The sequence below is a fragment of the Oncorhynchus tshawytscha genome, unplaced genomic scaffold, assembly GCF_018296145.1.
Source record: "Oncorhynchus tshawytscha isolate Ot180627B unplaced genomic scaffold, Otsh_v2.0 Un_contig_457_pilon_pilon, whole genome shotgun sequence".
Taxonomy (NCBI): Eukaryota; Metazoa; Chordata; class Actinopteri; order Salmoniformes; family Salmonidae; genus Oncorhynchus; species Oncorhynchus tshawytscha.
The window spans coordinates 80,375-95,000 of NW_024609653.1; the positions used below are offsets into that span (position 1 = coordinate 80,375).

At 49.7% G+C, this 14,626-nt stretch overlaps 1 long non-coding RNA gene across 1 annotated transcript in view; it reads right to left on the bottom strand.

Moving 5' to 3' along the window:
• Window positions 1-740: 740 nt before the first annotated feature.
• Window positions 741-14,626, bottom strand: part of LOC121845391 — a 17,845-nt gene continuing 3,959 nt past the window's right edge. The window contains exon 2 of the long non-coding RNA XR_006082542.1: window positions 741-5,060. This is a non-coding gene — a long non-coding RNA (uncharacterized LOC121845391). The remainder of the gene's footprint in view (window positions 5,061-14,626) is intronic.

Consider the following 14,626-nt stretch of genomic DNA (forward strand, 5'->3'; position numbering starts at 1 on the left):
GCAGTAGGATACACTTGTGCTTCCTCGTCAAAAGGAGGCTATTGAGGAGGGAAGGAGCGTCTTCTGCAGTAGGATACACTTCTGCTTCCTCGTCAAAAGGAGGCTATTGAGGAGGGGAGGACCGTCTTCTGCAGTAGGATACACTTCTGCTTCCTTCAAAAGGAGGCTATTGAGGAGGGGAGGAGCGTCTTCTGCAGTAGGATACACTTGTGCTTCCTCGTCAAAAGGAGGCTATTGAGGAGGGAAGGAGCGTCTTCTGCAGTAGGATACACTTCTGCTTCCTCGTCAAAAGGAGGCTATTGAGGAGGGGAGGACCGTCTTCTGCAGTAGGATACACTTGTGCTTCCTCGTCAAAAGGAGGCTATTGAGGAGGGGAGGACCGTCTTCCGTTTGTCTACTAATGAATTGGCACACTCCTCGACCACCTATCATCGGTTTCCGGGTCACGGAGAGAGATGGGGGATGGGTTTGGGGGAGGAGAGGGGACGGGGGAGAGGACAAGACGGAGTAGAGGGGATGGAGGAGAGGCGGAGGAGAGAGGACAGGACGGAGGAGAGAGGATGGAGGAGGGGCGGAGGAGAGAGGACGGGACGGAGGAGCGAGGATGGAGGAGGGGCGGAGGAGAGGGGACGTGCCGGAGGAGAGGGGACGGGGGGGAGGGGGGGTGACAGACGTTTTTAGCAAATGAGAAAAGGCCAATGTCCATGTAGCAGAATTCAACCAACAACAAAACAACCACATCTTGTTTTCAGTTTATTCCACAACTCTTACGATCTTCTGAAGATATCAACAATTTAACAAATTGTCATTTTCCAATAAAAACACAGTGTAACATTTTAAAGGGAACGAGGTTTAAACTGAAACACTTAAACCAGTTTAACATACAGAGAAACATTTGGCTTCAAACCAGTTTGGCAGCTTAGTTTTAGGAGGAACATTTCAACCAAAGGTACTGGATGGATGAAGATCAAGCCAGGGTCCCAAATGGCACCCTATCCCCTATATAGCGCACTACTTTTGACCGGAGCCCTATTGGTCAAAGTAAATCCCAGTGTACACTACTTTCAGTAGTGCACTACGTAGGGAATAGGGTGCCTTTAGGAATGTATGGTGATGGAGGCCTCTCCACACACAGACATAACGTTAATCCACTCTCACAGACACACAGAGAGATGGGCAGAGTACTAACGGATTGGGACAGGATGACTGGCAGTACTAACCGATTGGGACAGGACAGCTGGCTGAATACTAACAAATTGGGACAGGACGGCTGGCAGAATACTAACGGATTGGGACAGGTCAGCTGGCTGAATACTAACCGATTGGGACAGGACAACTGGCAGAGTACTAACGGATTGGGACAGGATGGCTGGCAGTACTAACCGATTGGGACAGGACGGCTGGCTGAATACTAACGGATTGGGACAGGATGGCTGGCTGAATACTAACGGATTGGGACAGGATGGCTGGCTGAATACTCTACTAACGGATTGGGACAGTATGGCTGGCAGAATACTAACGGATTGGGACAGGACGGCTGGCTGAATACTCTACCAACGGATTGGGACAGGATGGTTGGCAGAATACTAACGGATTGGGACAGGACGGCTGGCTGAATAATAACGGATTGGGACAGGATGGCTGGCTGAATACTCTACTAACGGATTGGGACAGGACGGCTGGCTGAATACTTGACTAACGGATTGGGACAGGATGGCTGGCTGAATACTTGACTAACGGATTGGGACAGGACGGCTGGCACAATACTAACGGATTGGGACAGGATGGCTGGCTGAAGACTCTACCAACGGATTGGGACAGAATGGCTGGCAGAATACTAACGGAATGGGACAGGACTGCTGGCAGAATACTAATGGATTGGGACAGGACGGCTGGCTGATATGGACTATGGATTGCTAATTTAAGGGCATCGGTGGGATTAAATCTCTAAGGAATAAGGCTGGATAACATGAGGCCCAGTCTGCGCTGTACGAGGGTAGCAGTTTAAATGATATTACATGTGTCACAACTCAACACTGCAGAAACAGGGTCAAAACAGTCTACCTGTAAACCTGTATTCGGATCAAATACACACACACACACACACACACACACACACACACACACACACACACACACACACACACACACACACCACATAATGCCTTATGCAGGAATGCGTACAGGATTACTTGATGCTTTGCAAGAACAGGCCACAGGAAGGTAGAGAATGGCTAAATTACTCCTTCATATTTAAATCCCCCCTGATGTAGAGAATGGCTAAATTACTCCTTCATATTTAAATCCCCCTGATGTAGAGAATGGCTAAATTACTCCTTCATATTTAAATCCCCCTGATGTAGAGAATGGCTAAATTACTCCTTCATATTTAAATCCCCCCTGATGTAGAGAATGGCTAAATTACTCCTTCATATTTAATAAATCCCCCTGATGTAGAGAATGGCTAAAATACTCCTTAATATTTAAATCCCCCTGATGTAGAGAATGGCTAAATTACTCCTTCATATTTAAATCCCCCTGATGTAGAGAATGGCTAAATTACTCCTTCATATTTAAATCCCCCTGATGTAGAGAATGGCTAAATTACTCCTTCATATTTAATAAATCCCCTGATGTAGAGAATGGCTAAATTACTCCTTCATATTTAAATCCCCCTGACTTAGAGAATGGCTAAATTACTCCTTCATATTTAATAAATCCCCTGATGTAGAGAATGGCTAAATTACTCCTTCATATTTAATAAATCCCCCTGATGTAGAGAATGGCTAAATTACTCCTTCATATTTAATAAATCCCCCTGATGTAGAGAATGGCTAAATTACTCCTTCATATTTAATAAATCCCCCTGATGTAGAGAATGGCTAAATTACTCCTTCATATTTAATAAATCCCCCTGATGTAGAGAATGGCTAAATTACTCCATATTTAAATCCCCCTGATGTAGAGAATGGCTAAATTACTCCTTCATATTTAAATCCCCCTGATGTAGAGAATGGCTAAATTACTCCATATTTAAATCCCCCTGATGTAGAGAATGGCTAAATTACACCTTCATATTTAAATCCCCCCTGATGTAGAGAATGGCTAAATTACTCCTTCATATTTAAATCCCCCCTGATGTAGAGAATGGCTAAATTACTCCTTCATATTTAAATCCCCCCTGATGTAGAGAATGGCTAAATTACTCCTTCATATTTAATAAATCCCCCTGATGTAGAGAATGGCTAAATTACTCCTTCATATTTAAATCCCCCTGATGTAGAGAATGGCTAAATTACTCCTTCATATTTAAATCCCCCCTGATGTAGAGAATGGCTAAATTACTCCTTCATATTTAAATCCCCCCTGATGTAGAGAATGGCTAAATTACTCCTTCATATTTAATAAATCCCCCTGACTTAGAGAATGGCTAAATTACTCCTTCATATTTAAATCCCCCTGACATAGAAACAAACAGATCATCTATCTCTTTTTTTTTAGGGGAAATTACCAGAAGGTGGAAAGACATCACAAAAGTATTTCCTGTCAGGGAGGTCAGGGACATTTCCTGTCAGGGACATTTCCTGTCAGGGAGATGTGTGTGTTCCTGACCAGACAGTATGGTCTAACACCTCTTGACTTGACGTATATATCTGAGATAGACTAACTTTTGGCCCTGATTTTTACACCAGTCATATATGTCTTTTGTAATTGCAGTTGCATTTGCATCTTTTCAATATGTCCATTGGATCACATGATCATTTTAGAAAAATATAAATCAGGAGAAAAAAAATAGCATTACAAAAATATACTAAATGTCTACTTCCACGTGACAACTTTACACAACATTAGTATGGACGGACTGGTAGTGAACATATCCTCCTTCCGATATGAAGCAACCCACTAAACACAAGGTCTTTTTAAAAATAAATCTTTCAAAACACACGTAGGACTTCAGAATGATGATTAACGGTGACACGCCCTGTTATTAAGAGTTGAGTGTTTCTCCTGAGAGAGAGAACGGTTCGATCCCAAGCCACCAACAACAGTATATGGCAGTTGTGGTTGTCCGTTGACCACTAGGGGGCAGGACAGTACGGGAGAAGTATCCAGTTGACCACTAGGGGGCAGGACAGTATGGGAGAAGTATCCAGTTGACCACTAGGGGGCAGGACAGTACCGGAGATGCATCCAATTGTCCACCAGGGGGCAGGACAGTATGGGAGAAGTATCCAGTTGACCACTAGGGGGCAGGACAGTATGGGAGGAGTATCCAACTGACCACCAGGGGGCAGGACAGTACCGGAGAAGTATCCAGTTGACCACCAGGGGGCAGGACAGTACGGGAGAAGTATCCAGTTGACCAATAGGGGGCAGGACAGTACGGGAGAAGTATCCAGTTGACCAATAGGGGGCAGGACAGTACTGGAGATGCATCCAGCTGCAGAGCTCCACCCCAAAATAACAACAATCAGAAAACAAAAGTTAAATGGATGTGATGGAGTTGGTGGAAGGCACAGAAGGGTGGTGGTTGGGTCAGATCCTTGGTCGTCTGTCTGTCCTGATCAGAAGGGTGGTGGTTGGGTCAGATCCTTGGTCGTCTGTCTGTCCTGATCAGAAGGGTGGTGGTTGGGTCAGATCCTTGGTCGTCTGTCTGTCCTGATCAGAAGGGTGGTGGTTGGGTCACATCCTTGGTCGTCTGTCTGTCCTGATCAGAAGGGTGGTGGTTGGGTCACATCCTTGGTCGTCTGTCTGTCCTGATCAGAAGGGTGGTAGTTGGGTCAGATCCTTGGGCATCTGTCTGTCTGTCCTGATCAGAAGGGTGGTGTTTGGGTCAGATCCTTGGCCGTCTGTCTGTCCTGATCAGAAGGGTGGTGTTTGGGTCAGATCCTTGGCCGTCTGTCTGTCTGTCCTGGTCAGAAGGGTGGTGGTTGGGTCAGATGCGTTGTCTGCCTGTATGTCCTGGTCTAATACTGCTGTAGGAGAACACATGGTTGTCTGTCTGTCCAGGTCGAGACGATCCTTCTTGGCTGTCCTGATGTGGGGATTCGGGGCTGCCTCTGTTAGGACAAGAGAGAGAGAGATGACTGATTATTATCAGATAGATGACCAGACACTATGTATTTCACACAGATACTGTTTGTGGTCGTCTGCTGCAATAGCTTATCCGTGACAAGGACCGACGAGTTGTGCATTCCCAGACTATACTGCTGTAATACCTACATGTTTCAAGCAGACCACCATAGTCCCTGTGCCCAAGAAAGCGAAGGTAACCTGCCTAAGTGTCTACCGCCCCGCAGCACTCACGTCTGTAGCCATGAAGTGCTTTGAAAGGCTGGTCATGGCTCACATCAATACCGTCATCCCGGAAACCCTAGACCCACTTCAATTCGCACACCGCCCCAACAGATCCACAGATGTCACAATCTCAGTCGCACTCCACACTGCCCTTTCCCACCTGGACAAAAATAACACCTATGTGAGAATGCTGTTCATTGACTACAGCTCAATGTTGAACACCATAGTACCATCAAAGCTCATCACTAAGCTAAGGATCCTGGGACTAAACACCTCCCTCTGCAACTGGATCCTGGACTTTCTGACGGGCCGCCCCCAGGTGGTGAGGGTAGGTAGCAACACATCTGCCACGCTGATCCTCATTACAGGAGCCCCCCAGGGGTGCGTGCTCAGTCCCCTCCTGTACTCCCTGTTCACCCACAACTGCATGGCCAGGCACGCCTCCAACACCAACCAAGGTTGCAGACGACGCAACAGTGGAAAGCACCAGCCCTGTATCATCCCAGCCCTGTTTCATCCCAGCCCTGTATCATCCCAGCCCTGTATCATCCCAGCCCTGTATCATCCCATCCCTGTATCATCCCCATCCCTATATCCTCCCCAGCCCTGTATCATCAAAGCCCTGTATTATGCCAGCCCTGTATCATCCCAGCCCTATATCAGGCACAGCCCTAGGATAGCCCCAGCCCTATACCCCAGCCCCAAACAGCCCTAGGATAGCTCCAGCCCAAACGCCAGCCCCACACAGCCCTAGAATATCCCCAGCCCTATGCCCAAGCCCTAGGATAGCCCTATACCCCAGCCCCACACAGCCCTAGGATAGCCCCACCCCTATACCCCAGCCCCACACAGCCCTAGGCTAGCCCCACCCCTATACCCTGCTCCACAAAGCCCTAGGATAGCCCCACCCCTATACCCTGCGCCACAAAGCCCTAGGCAAGCCCCACCCCTATACCCCAGCTCCACAGCCCTAGGAAAGGCCCACCCCTATACCCTGCACCACAGCCCTGTGATAGCCCCACTCCTATACCCCAGCACTAGTCTAGCCCCACTCATATACCCCAGCCCTAGTCTAGCCCCACTCCAATACCCCAGCCCTAGTCTAGCCCCACTCCTATATCCCAGCCATAGTCTCGCCCCAGCCCTAGTCTAGCCCCACTCCTATAACCCAGCCCTAGTCTAGCCCCACTCCTATACCCCAGCCCTAGTCTAGCCCCATTCCTATACCCCAGACCTAGTCTAGCCCCACTCCAATACCCCAGCCTTAGTCTAGCCCCACTCATATACCCCAGCCCTAGTCTAGCCCAACTCCTATTCCCCAGCCCTAGTCTAGCCCCACCCTTATACCCCAGCCATAGTTTAGCCCCACTCCTATAACCCAGCCCTAGTCTAGCCCCACTCCTATACCCCATGCCTAGTCTAGCCCTAGTCTAGCCCCAGCCCTAGTCTAGCCCCACTCCTATACCCCAGCCCTAGTCTAGCCCCACTCCTATACCCCAGCCCTAGTCTAGCCCCAGCCCTAGTCTAGCCCCACTCCTATACCCCAGCCCTAGTCTAGCCCCACTCCTATACCCCAGCCCTAGTCTAGCCCCAGCCCTATACCCCAGCCCTAGTTTAGCCCCAGCCCTAGTCTAGCCCTAGTCTAGCCCCAGTCTAGCCCTAGTCTATCCCCAGCCCTAGTCTAGCCCTAGTCTAGCCCCAGCCCTGTACCCCAGCCCTAGTCTAGCCCCACTCCTCTACCCCAGCCCTAGTCTAGCCCCAGCCCTAGTCTAGCCCCACCCCTATACCCCAGCCCTAGTCTAGCCCCAGCCCTAGTCTAGCCCTAGTCTAGCCCCATCCCTGTACCCCAGCCCTAGTCTAGCCCCACTCCTATACCCCAGCCCTAGTCTAGCCCCAGCCCTAGTCTAGCCCTAGTCTAGCCCCAGCCCTGTACCCCAGCCCTAGTTTAGCCCCAGCCCTAGTCTAGCCCTAGTCTAGCCCCAGCCCCATACCCCAGCCCTAGTTTAGCCCCAGCCCTAGTCTAGCCCTAGTCTAGCCCCAGTCTAGCCCTAGTCTAGCCCCAGCCCTGTATCCCAACCCTAGTCTAGCCCCACTCCTATACCCCAGCCCTAGTCTAGCCCCAGCCCTAGTCTAGCCCAACTCCTATTCCCCAGCCCTAGTCTAGCCCCACCCTTATACCCCAGCCATAGTTTAGCCCCACTCCTATAACCCAGCCCTAGTCTAGCCCCACTCCTATACCCGAGCCCTAGTTTAGCCCCAGCCCTATACCCCAGCCCTAGTTTAGCCCCAGCCCTAGTCTAGCCCTAGTCTAGCCCCAGTCTAGCCCTAGTCTATCCCCAGCCCTAGTCTAGCCCCAGCCCTGTACCCCAGCCCTAGTCTAGCTCCACTCCTCTACCCCAGCCCTAGTCTAGCCCCAGCCCTATACCCCAGCCCTAGTCTAGCCCCAGCCCTAGTCTAGCCCTAGTCTAGCCCCATCCCTGTAACCCAGCCCTAGTCTAGCCCCACTCCTCTACCCCAGCCCTAGTCTAGCCCCAGCCCTATACCCCAGCCCTAGTCTAGCCCCAGCCCTAGTCTAGCCCTAGTCTAGCCCCATCCCTGTACCCCAGCCCTAGTCTAGCCCCAGCCCTCTACCCCAGCCCTAGTCTAGCCCCAGCCCTAGTCTAGCCCCACCCCTATACCCCAGCCCTAGTCTAGCCCCAGCCCTAGTCTAGCCCTAGTCTAGCCCCATCCCTGTACCCCAGCCCTAGTCTAGCCCCACTCCTATACCCCAGCCCCAGTCTAGCCCTAGTCCTAGTCTAGCCCCACTCCTATACCCCAGCCCTAGTCTAGCCCCACTCCTATACCCCAGCCCTAGTCTAGCCCCAGCCCTAGTCTAGCCCTAGTCTAGCCCCACCCCTGTACCCCAGCCCTAGTTTAGCCCCAGCCCTAGTCTAGCCCTAGTCTAGCCCCAGCCCTGTACCCCAGCCCTAGTCTAGCCCCACTCCTATACCCCAGCCCTAGTCTAGCCCTAGTCTAGCCCCACTCCTATACCCCAGCCCTAGTCTAGCCCCACTCCTATACCCCAGCCCTAGTCTAGCCCCACTCCTATACCCCAGCCCTAGTCTAGCCCTAGTCTAGCCCCACTCCTATACCCCAGCCCTAGTCTAGCCCCACTCCTATACCCCAGCCCTAGTCTAGCCCTAGTCTAGCCCCAGTCCTGTAACCCAGTCCAATCTCCTGTAGTTATGAATGAGGCATTAAGTAGGATCAGTTCAATCCATTCCAGAGCAGCATATGCAGCGGCTCCCGGATCAAATCCCTCCACCATGCAGGACAACGCTCTGCTGTCCTCTCTCCCATAACTCCCCTCCCCACACAGCAAAACAAAAGCTACCACTCTCTACATGTCATCTCCTTTATGTCCTTTGTGTGTGTGTGTGTGTGTGTGTGTGTGTGTGTGTGTGTGTGTGTGTGTGTGTGTGTGTGTGTGTGTGTGTGTGTGTGTGTGTGTGTGTGTGTGTGCTGCTGTGACCTCAAACGTCTACACTCCTCCCTCCTTATTTACAGCTAGAAGTCCCAGGAGCACCACAAGGGTCCTGGTCTAAAGTAGTGCACTACATAGGGAATAGGGCTCTGGTCTATAGTAGTGCACTATATAGGGAATAGGGCTCTGGTCTATAGTAGTGCACTATATAGGGAATAGGTCTCTGGTCTAAAGTAGTGCACTATATAGGGAATAGGGCTCTGGTCTAAAGTAGTGCACTATATAGGGAATAGGGTGCCATAGCGCTCTGGTCTAAAGTAGTGCACTACATAGGGAATAGGGTGCCATAGGGCTCTGGTCTAAAGTAGTGCACTACATAGGGAATAGGGTGCCATAGGGCTCTGGTCTAAAGTAGTGCACTACATAGGGAATAGTGTGCCATAGGGCTCTGGTCTAAAGTAGTGCACTACATAGGGAATAGTGTGCCATAGGGCTCTGGTCTAAAGTAGTGCACTACATAGGGATTAGGGTGCCATTTGGGAGACAGACCCGGAACTTTAGAGCCCCATCTGGTCTGGGATGATAAGAATGTCGACCCCTCGGAGCAGAGAGAAGAAGAGACAGAGAGAGAGAGAGAGGGGGGGGGGCTGTGTGATGCATCTCTATCTTTCCTTCTGTTCTCTCTCTCTTCTCTTCTCCTCTCTTCTCTCAGGTCAGTGAGGTCAGGAGAGAAAGCAGGCCTCACTCTGTCACATCTCTTTAGAATGATGAATGACGTTCCTGTATTTAGCCTGCCATTAGCTTTGTCATGGGTTCCTGTATTTAGCCTGCCATTAGCTTTGTCATGGGTTCCTGTATTTAGCCTGCCATTAGCTTTGTCATGGGTTCCCGTATTTAGCCTGCCATTAGCTTTGTCATGGGTTCCTGTATTTAGCCTGCCATTAGCTTTGTTATGGGTTCCTGTATTTAGCCTGACATTAGCTTTTTTAGTCTTAACATGTCTCTAGAGCTGCTGCTGAGGGTCTGATTACTATGAGGGTGAAGACTTGTTAAGACTACTAGTACTCAGACCCTCAGCAGCAGCACTAGAGACATGCTAAGACTACTAGTACTCAGACCCTCAGCAGCTCTAGAGACATGCTAAGACTACTGGTACTCAGACCCTCAGCAGCTCTAGAGACATATTAAGACTACTGGTACTCAGACCCTCAGCAGCTCTAGAGACATGTTAAGACTACTGGTACTCAGACCCTCAGCAGCACTAGAGACATGTTAAGACTACTGGTACTCAGACCCTCAGCAGCTCTAGAGACATGTTAAGACTACTGGTACTCAGACCCTCAGCAGCTCTAGAGACATGTTAAGACTACTGGTACTCAGACCCTCAGCAGCTCTAGAGACATGTTAAGACTACTGGTACTCAGACCCTCAGCAGCTCTAGAGACATGTTAAGACTACTGGTACTCAGACCCTCAGCAGCTCTAGAGACATGTTAAGACTACTGGTACTCAGACCCTCAGCAGCTCTAGAGACATGTTAAGACTACTGGTACTCAGACCCTCAGCAGCTCTAGAGACATGTTAAGACTACTGGTACTCAGACCCTCAGCAGCTCTAGAGACATGTTAAGACTACTGGTACTCAGACCCTCAGCAGCTCTAGAGACATGTTAAGACTACTGGTACTCAGACTAGAGACATGTTAAGACTACTGGTCAGCACTCAGACCCTCAGCAGCTCTAGAGACATGTTAAGACTACTGGTACTCAGACCCTCAGCAGCTCTAGAGACATGTTAAGACTACTGGTACTCAGACCCTCAGCAGCTCTAGAGACATGTTAAGACTACTGGTACTCAGACCCTCAGCAGCTCTAGAGACATGTTAAGACTACTGGTACTCAGACCCTCAGCAGCTCTAGAGACATGTTAAGACTACTGGTACTCAGACCCTCAGCAGCTCTAGAGACATGTTAAGACTACTGGTACTCAGACCCTCAGCAGCTCTAGAGACATGTTAAGAAGACTAGAGACATGTTAAGACTGCAGTACATGTTAAGACTACAGACCCTCAGCAGCTCTAGAGACATGTTAAGACTACTGGTACTCAGACCCTCAGCAGCTCTAGAGACATGTTAAGACTACTGGTACTCAGGTTTGTGTAAATGGCAACAACACTAATAAACGGTGTTAATAAATATCAAAGACTCCAACCTCCTGTCTGTCTGTCTGTCTGTCTGTCTGTCTGTCTGTCTGTCTGTCTGTCTGTCTGTCTGTCTGTCTGTCTGTCTGTCTGTCTGTCTGTCTGTCTGTCTGTCTGTCTCTCTGCCTGCCTGCCTGTCTAAGTCTGTCTCTCTGTCTCTCTGCCTGTCTGCCTGTCTGTCTGTCTGTCTGTCTGCCTGTCTGCCTGTCTGTCTGTCTCTCTGTCTCTCTGCCTGTCTGCCTGCCTGCCTGCCTGTCTGTCTCTCTGTCTCTCTGCCTGTCTGTCTCTCTGTCTCTCTGTCTCTCTGCCTGTCTGTCTCTCTGCCTGTCTGCCTGCCTGCCTGTCTGTCTCTCTGTCTGTCTCTCTGCCTGTCTGCCTGCCTGTCTGTCTCTCTGTCTCTCTGCCTGTCTGCCTGCCTGCCTGTCTGTCTCTCTGTCTCTCTGCCTGTCTGCCTGCCTGCCTGCCTGTCTCTCTGTCTCTCTCTCTCTGCCTGTCTGCCTGTCTGTCTGTCTGTCTGTCTGTCTCTCTGTCTCTCTGCCTGTCTGCCTGCCTGCCTGTCTGTCTCTCTGTCTCTCTGCCTGTCTGCCTGCCTGTCTGTCTCTCTGTCTCTCTGTCTCTCTGTCTGTCTGCCTGCCTGTCTGCCTCTCTGTCTCTCTGCCTGTCTGCCTGCCTGTCTGCCTCTGGTCTGTCTCTCTCTGTCTGCCTGCCTGCCTGCCTGCTGTCTGTCTCTCTGTCTCTCTGTCTGTCTGCCTCTGTCTGTCTGTCTGTCTGTCTGTCTGCTCTGTCTCTGTCTGTCTCTCTGTCTGTCTGTCTGTCTGTCTGTCTGTCTGTCTGTCTGTCTGTCTGTCTGTCTGTCTGTCTGTCTGTCTGTCTGTCTGTCTGTCTCTGTCTGTCCTGTCTGATCTCTCTCTGAGGGGATCAGTGTCTGTTCTGCCTTGTCTCTCTTTCTGCTCTGTTCACCTCTGCCTGTCTGCCTCCCTCCCTGTCCTGTCTCCCTGCCCTCCCTCCCCTCTCCCTGCCCCTGCCTGTCTCCCTCTGTCTCCCTCCCTCCTGCCTCTGTCTGTCTGTCTGTCTCCTCCCTCCCTCCCTCCCTCCCTGCCTGTCTGTCTGCCTGTCTCCCTCCCTCTGTCTGTCTGTCTGTCTCTCCCTCTGTCTGTCCTCCCTGTCTGCCTGCCTGTCTGTCTGTCTGTCTCTCTCCCTTCTGTCTGCCTCCCTCTGTCTCTCTCCCTCCTGCCTCTCTCCCTCCCTCCCTGATCCCTCCCTCCCTCCCTCCCTCCCTCCCTCCCTCCCTCCCTCCCTCCCTCCCTCCCTCCCTCCCTCCCTCCCTCCCTCCCTCCCTCCCTCTCTGACTGTTGTCTCCTCCGACGGTTCGGTGTAGTGAAGCGAGTACCACTTGGCCCAGTTTCCTGAGTGTGCCGCTGGGCTGCATGGCATGTGATGAATTTCCCCTGACAGAAACACAACACACACACACACACACACACACACAGACACACTCACACACACACACACACACACACACACAGGGGGAAGAGCAGTAGCAGACTGGTTATAACCATCACAGGGTCAGATAGGAGGAAGGGACTCCCCAACACACAGACTGACCTGGCTCAGGTGGATGGACACACACTGAATGTGTTATCACACATATATGACCTAACACATGCATGCCTGATCTCATGTTAAGACTACTGGTTCAGACCCTCACACACACACACACACATACATGTGCCATTCATTCGTGTTTTAATGAATGCTAGGAGAAGCGTCAGCAGTAGGACATTGTAAGAATGTGAAATATTGACTAAATTACAGGATCCATTTAAGTTGTTTACAGTAGGCCCATCTATTCATTAAGATATACTCTCCTACCTGTTTACAGTAGACCAATCTATTCATTAAGATATCCTATCCTACATGTTTACAGTAGGACAATCTATTCATTAAGATATACTCTCCCACATGTTTACCCCTTTCAAAAATGTAAAAGCTTGTAACCTCTAGCACGTATGTATTAATATACCAGAAGCTTCAGTTGTTAACTACATGGATATATCAGCTAGCCCATGGTAATATTCCTGTCTTGAATAACACTGCAGTGAGGTATGTGTCTTGTGAATCTCTTTGACATGTTGTTATTGGGGCGGCAGGGTAGCCTAGTGGTTAGAGTGCTGGACTAATAACCGAAAGGTTGCAAGTTCAAATCGCTGACAAGGCTGACAAGGGGCATGAGGGCATGTTGTTCTGAAGCTACATGAATCCCTGAGGGCATGAGGGCATGTTGTTATTGAAGCTACATGAATCACCACTAGAGGGCGATAGCATGTTGTTATTGAAGCTACATGAATCACCACTAGAGGGCGATAGCGTGTTGTTATTGAAGCTACATGAATCACCACTAGAGGGCGATAGCATGTTGTTATTGAAGCTACATGAATCACCACTAGAGGGCGATAGTGTGTTGTTATTGAAGCTATATGAATCACCACTAGAGGGCGATAGCATTTTGTTTTCTCTCCCAAATGTCTCTCTTCTTTTCTGCTTGATGGAGTCAGCCTGGTTTGTTCCTTTCAGAAGGGTTCTCTGGTAGACACAGGAGAAAGAACTCCTACGTTTGGTGGAAATGGAAAATATCCCTGTTTTAACTACAGTATATTCTAGTGTTTTCTTAGGACTGTTTTAGTTAGGATTAGGATATTTCTAGAAAAGCCATTGTCAGGGATGAGGAGGGATGGCGATTGTCTAGATTATATTTGGTGGGAAATATAACTGGCTATAGTCTCCTGTACTGTTACACCCTGCTGTAGTCTCCTGCTATAGTCTCCTGTACTGTTACACCCTGCTGTAGTCTCCTGTACTGTTACACCCTGCTGTAGTCTCCTGCTGTAGTCTCCTGTACTGTTACACCCTGCTGTAGTCTCCTGCTGTAGTCTCCTGTACTGTTACACCCTGCTGTAGTCTCCTGCTGTAGTCTCCTGTACTGTTACACCCTGCTGTAGTCTCCTGTACTGTTACACCCTGCTGTAGTCTCCTGCTGTAGTCTCCTGTACTGTTACACCCTGCTGTAGTCTCCTGCTGTAGTCTCCTGCTGTAGTCTCCTACTGTAGTCTCCTTTAGATAATAGCCCTATTCCCTATACAGTACACTACTTTAGACCAGAGCGCTATTCCCTATACAGTACACTACTTTAGACCAGAGCGCTATTCCCTATATAGTACACTACTATAGACCAGGACCCTATTCCCTATATAGTGCACTACTTTAGACCAGGGCCCTATTACCTATATAGTACACTACAATAGACCAGAGCGCTATTCCCTATATAGTGCACTACTTTAGACCAGAGCGCTATTCCCTATACAGTACACTACTTTAGACCAGAGCGCTATTCCCTATATAGTACACTACTATAGACCAGGACCCTATTCCCTATATAGTGCACTACTTTAGACCAGGGCCCTATTCCCTATATAGTACACTACAATAGACCAGAGCCCTATTCCCTATATAGTGCACTACTTTAGACCAGAGCCCTATTCCCTATATAGTGCACTACTATAGACCAGGACCCTATACAGTACACTACTTTAGACCAGAGCCCTATTCCCTATATAGTGCACTACTTTAGACCAGAGCCCTATTCCCTATATAGTGCACTACTTTAGAC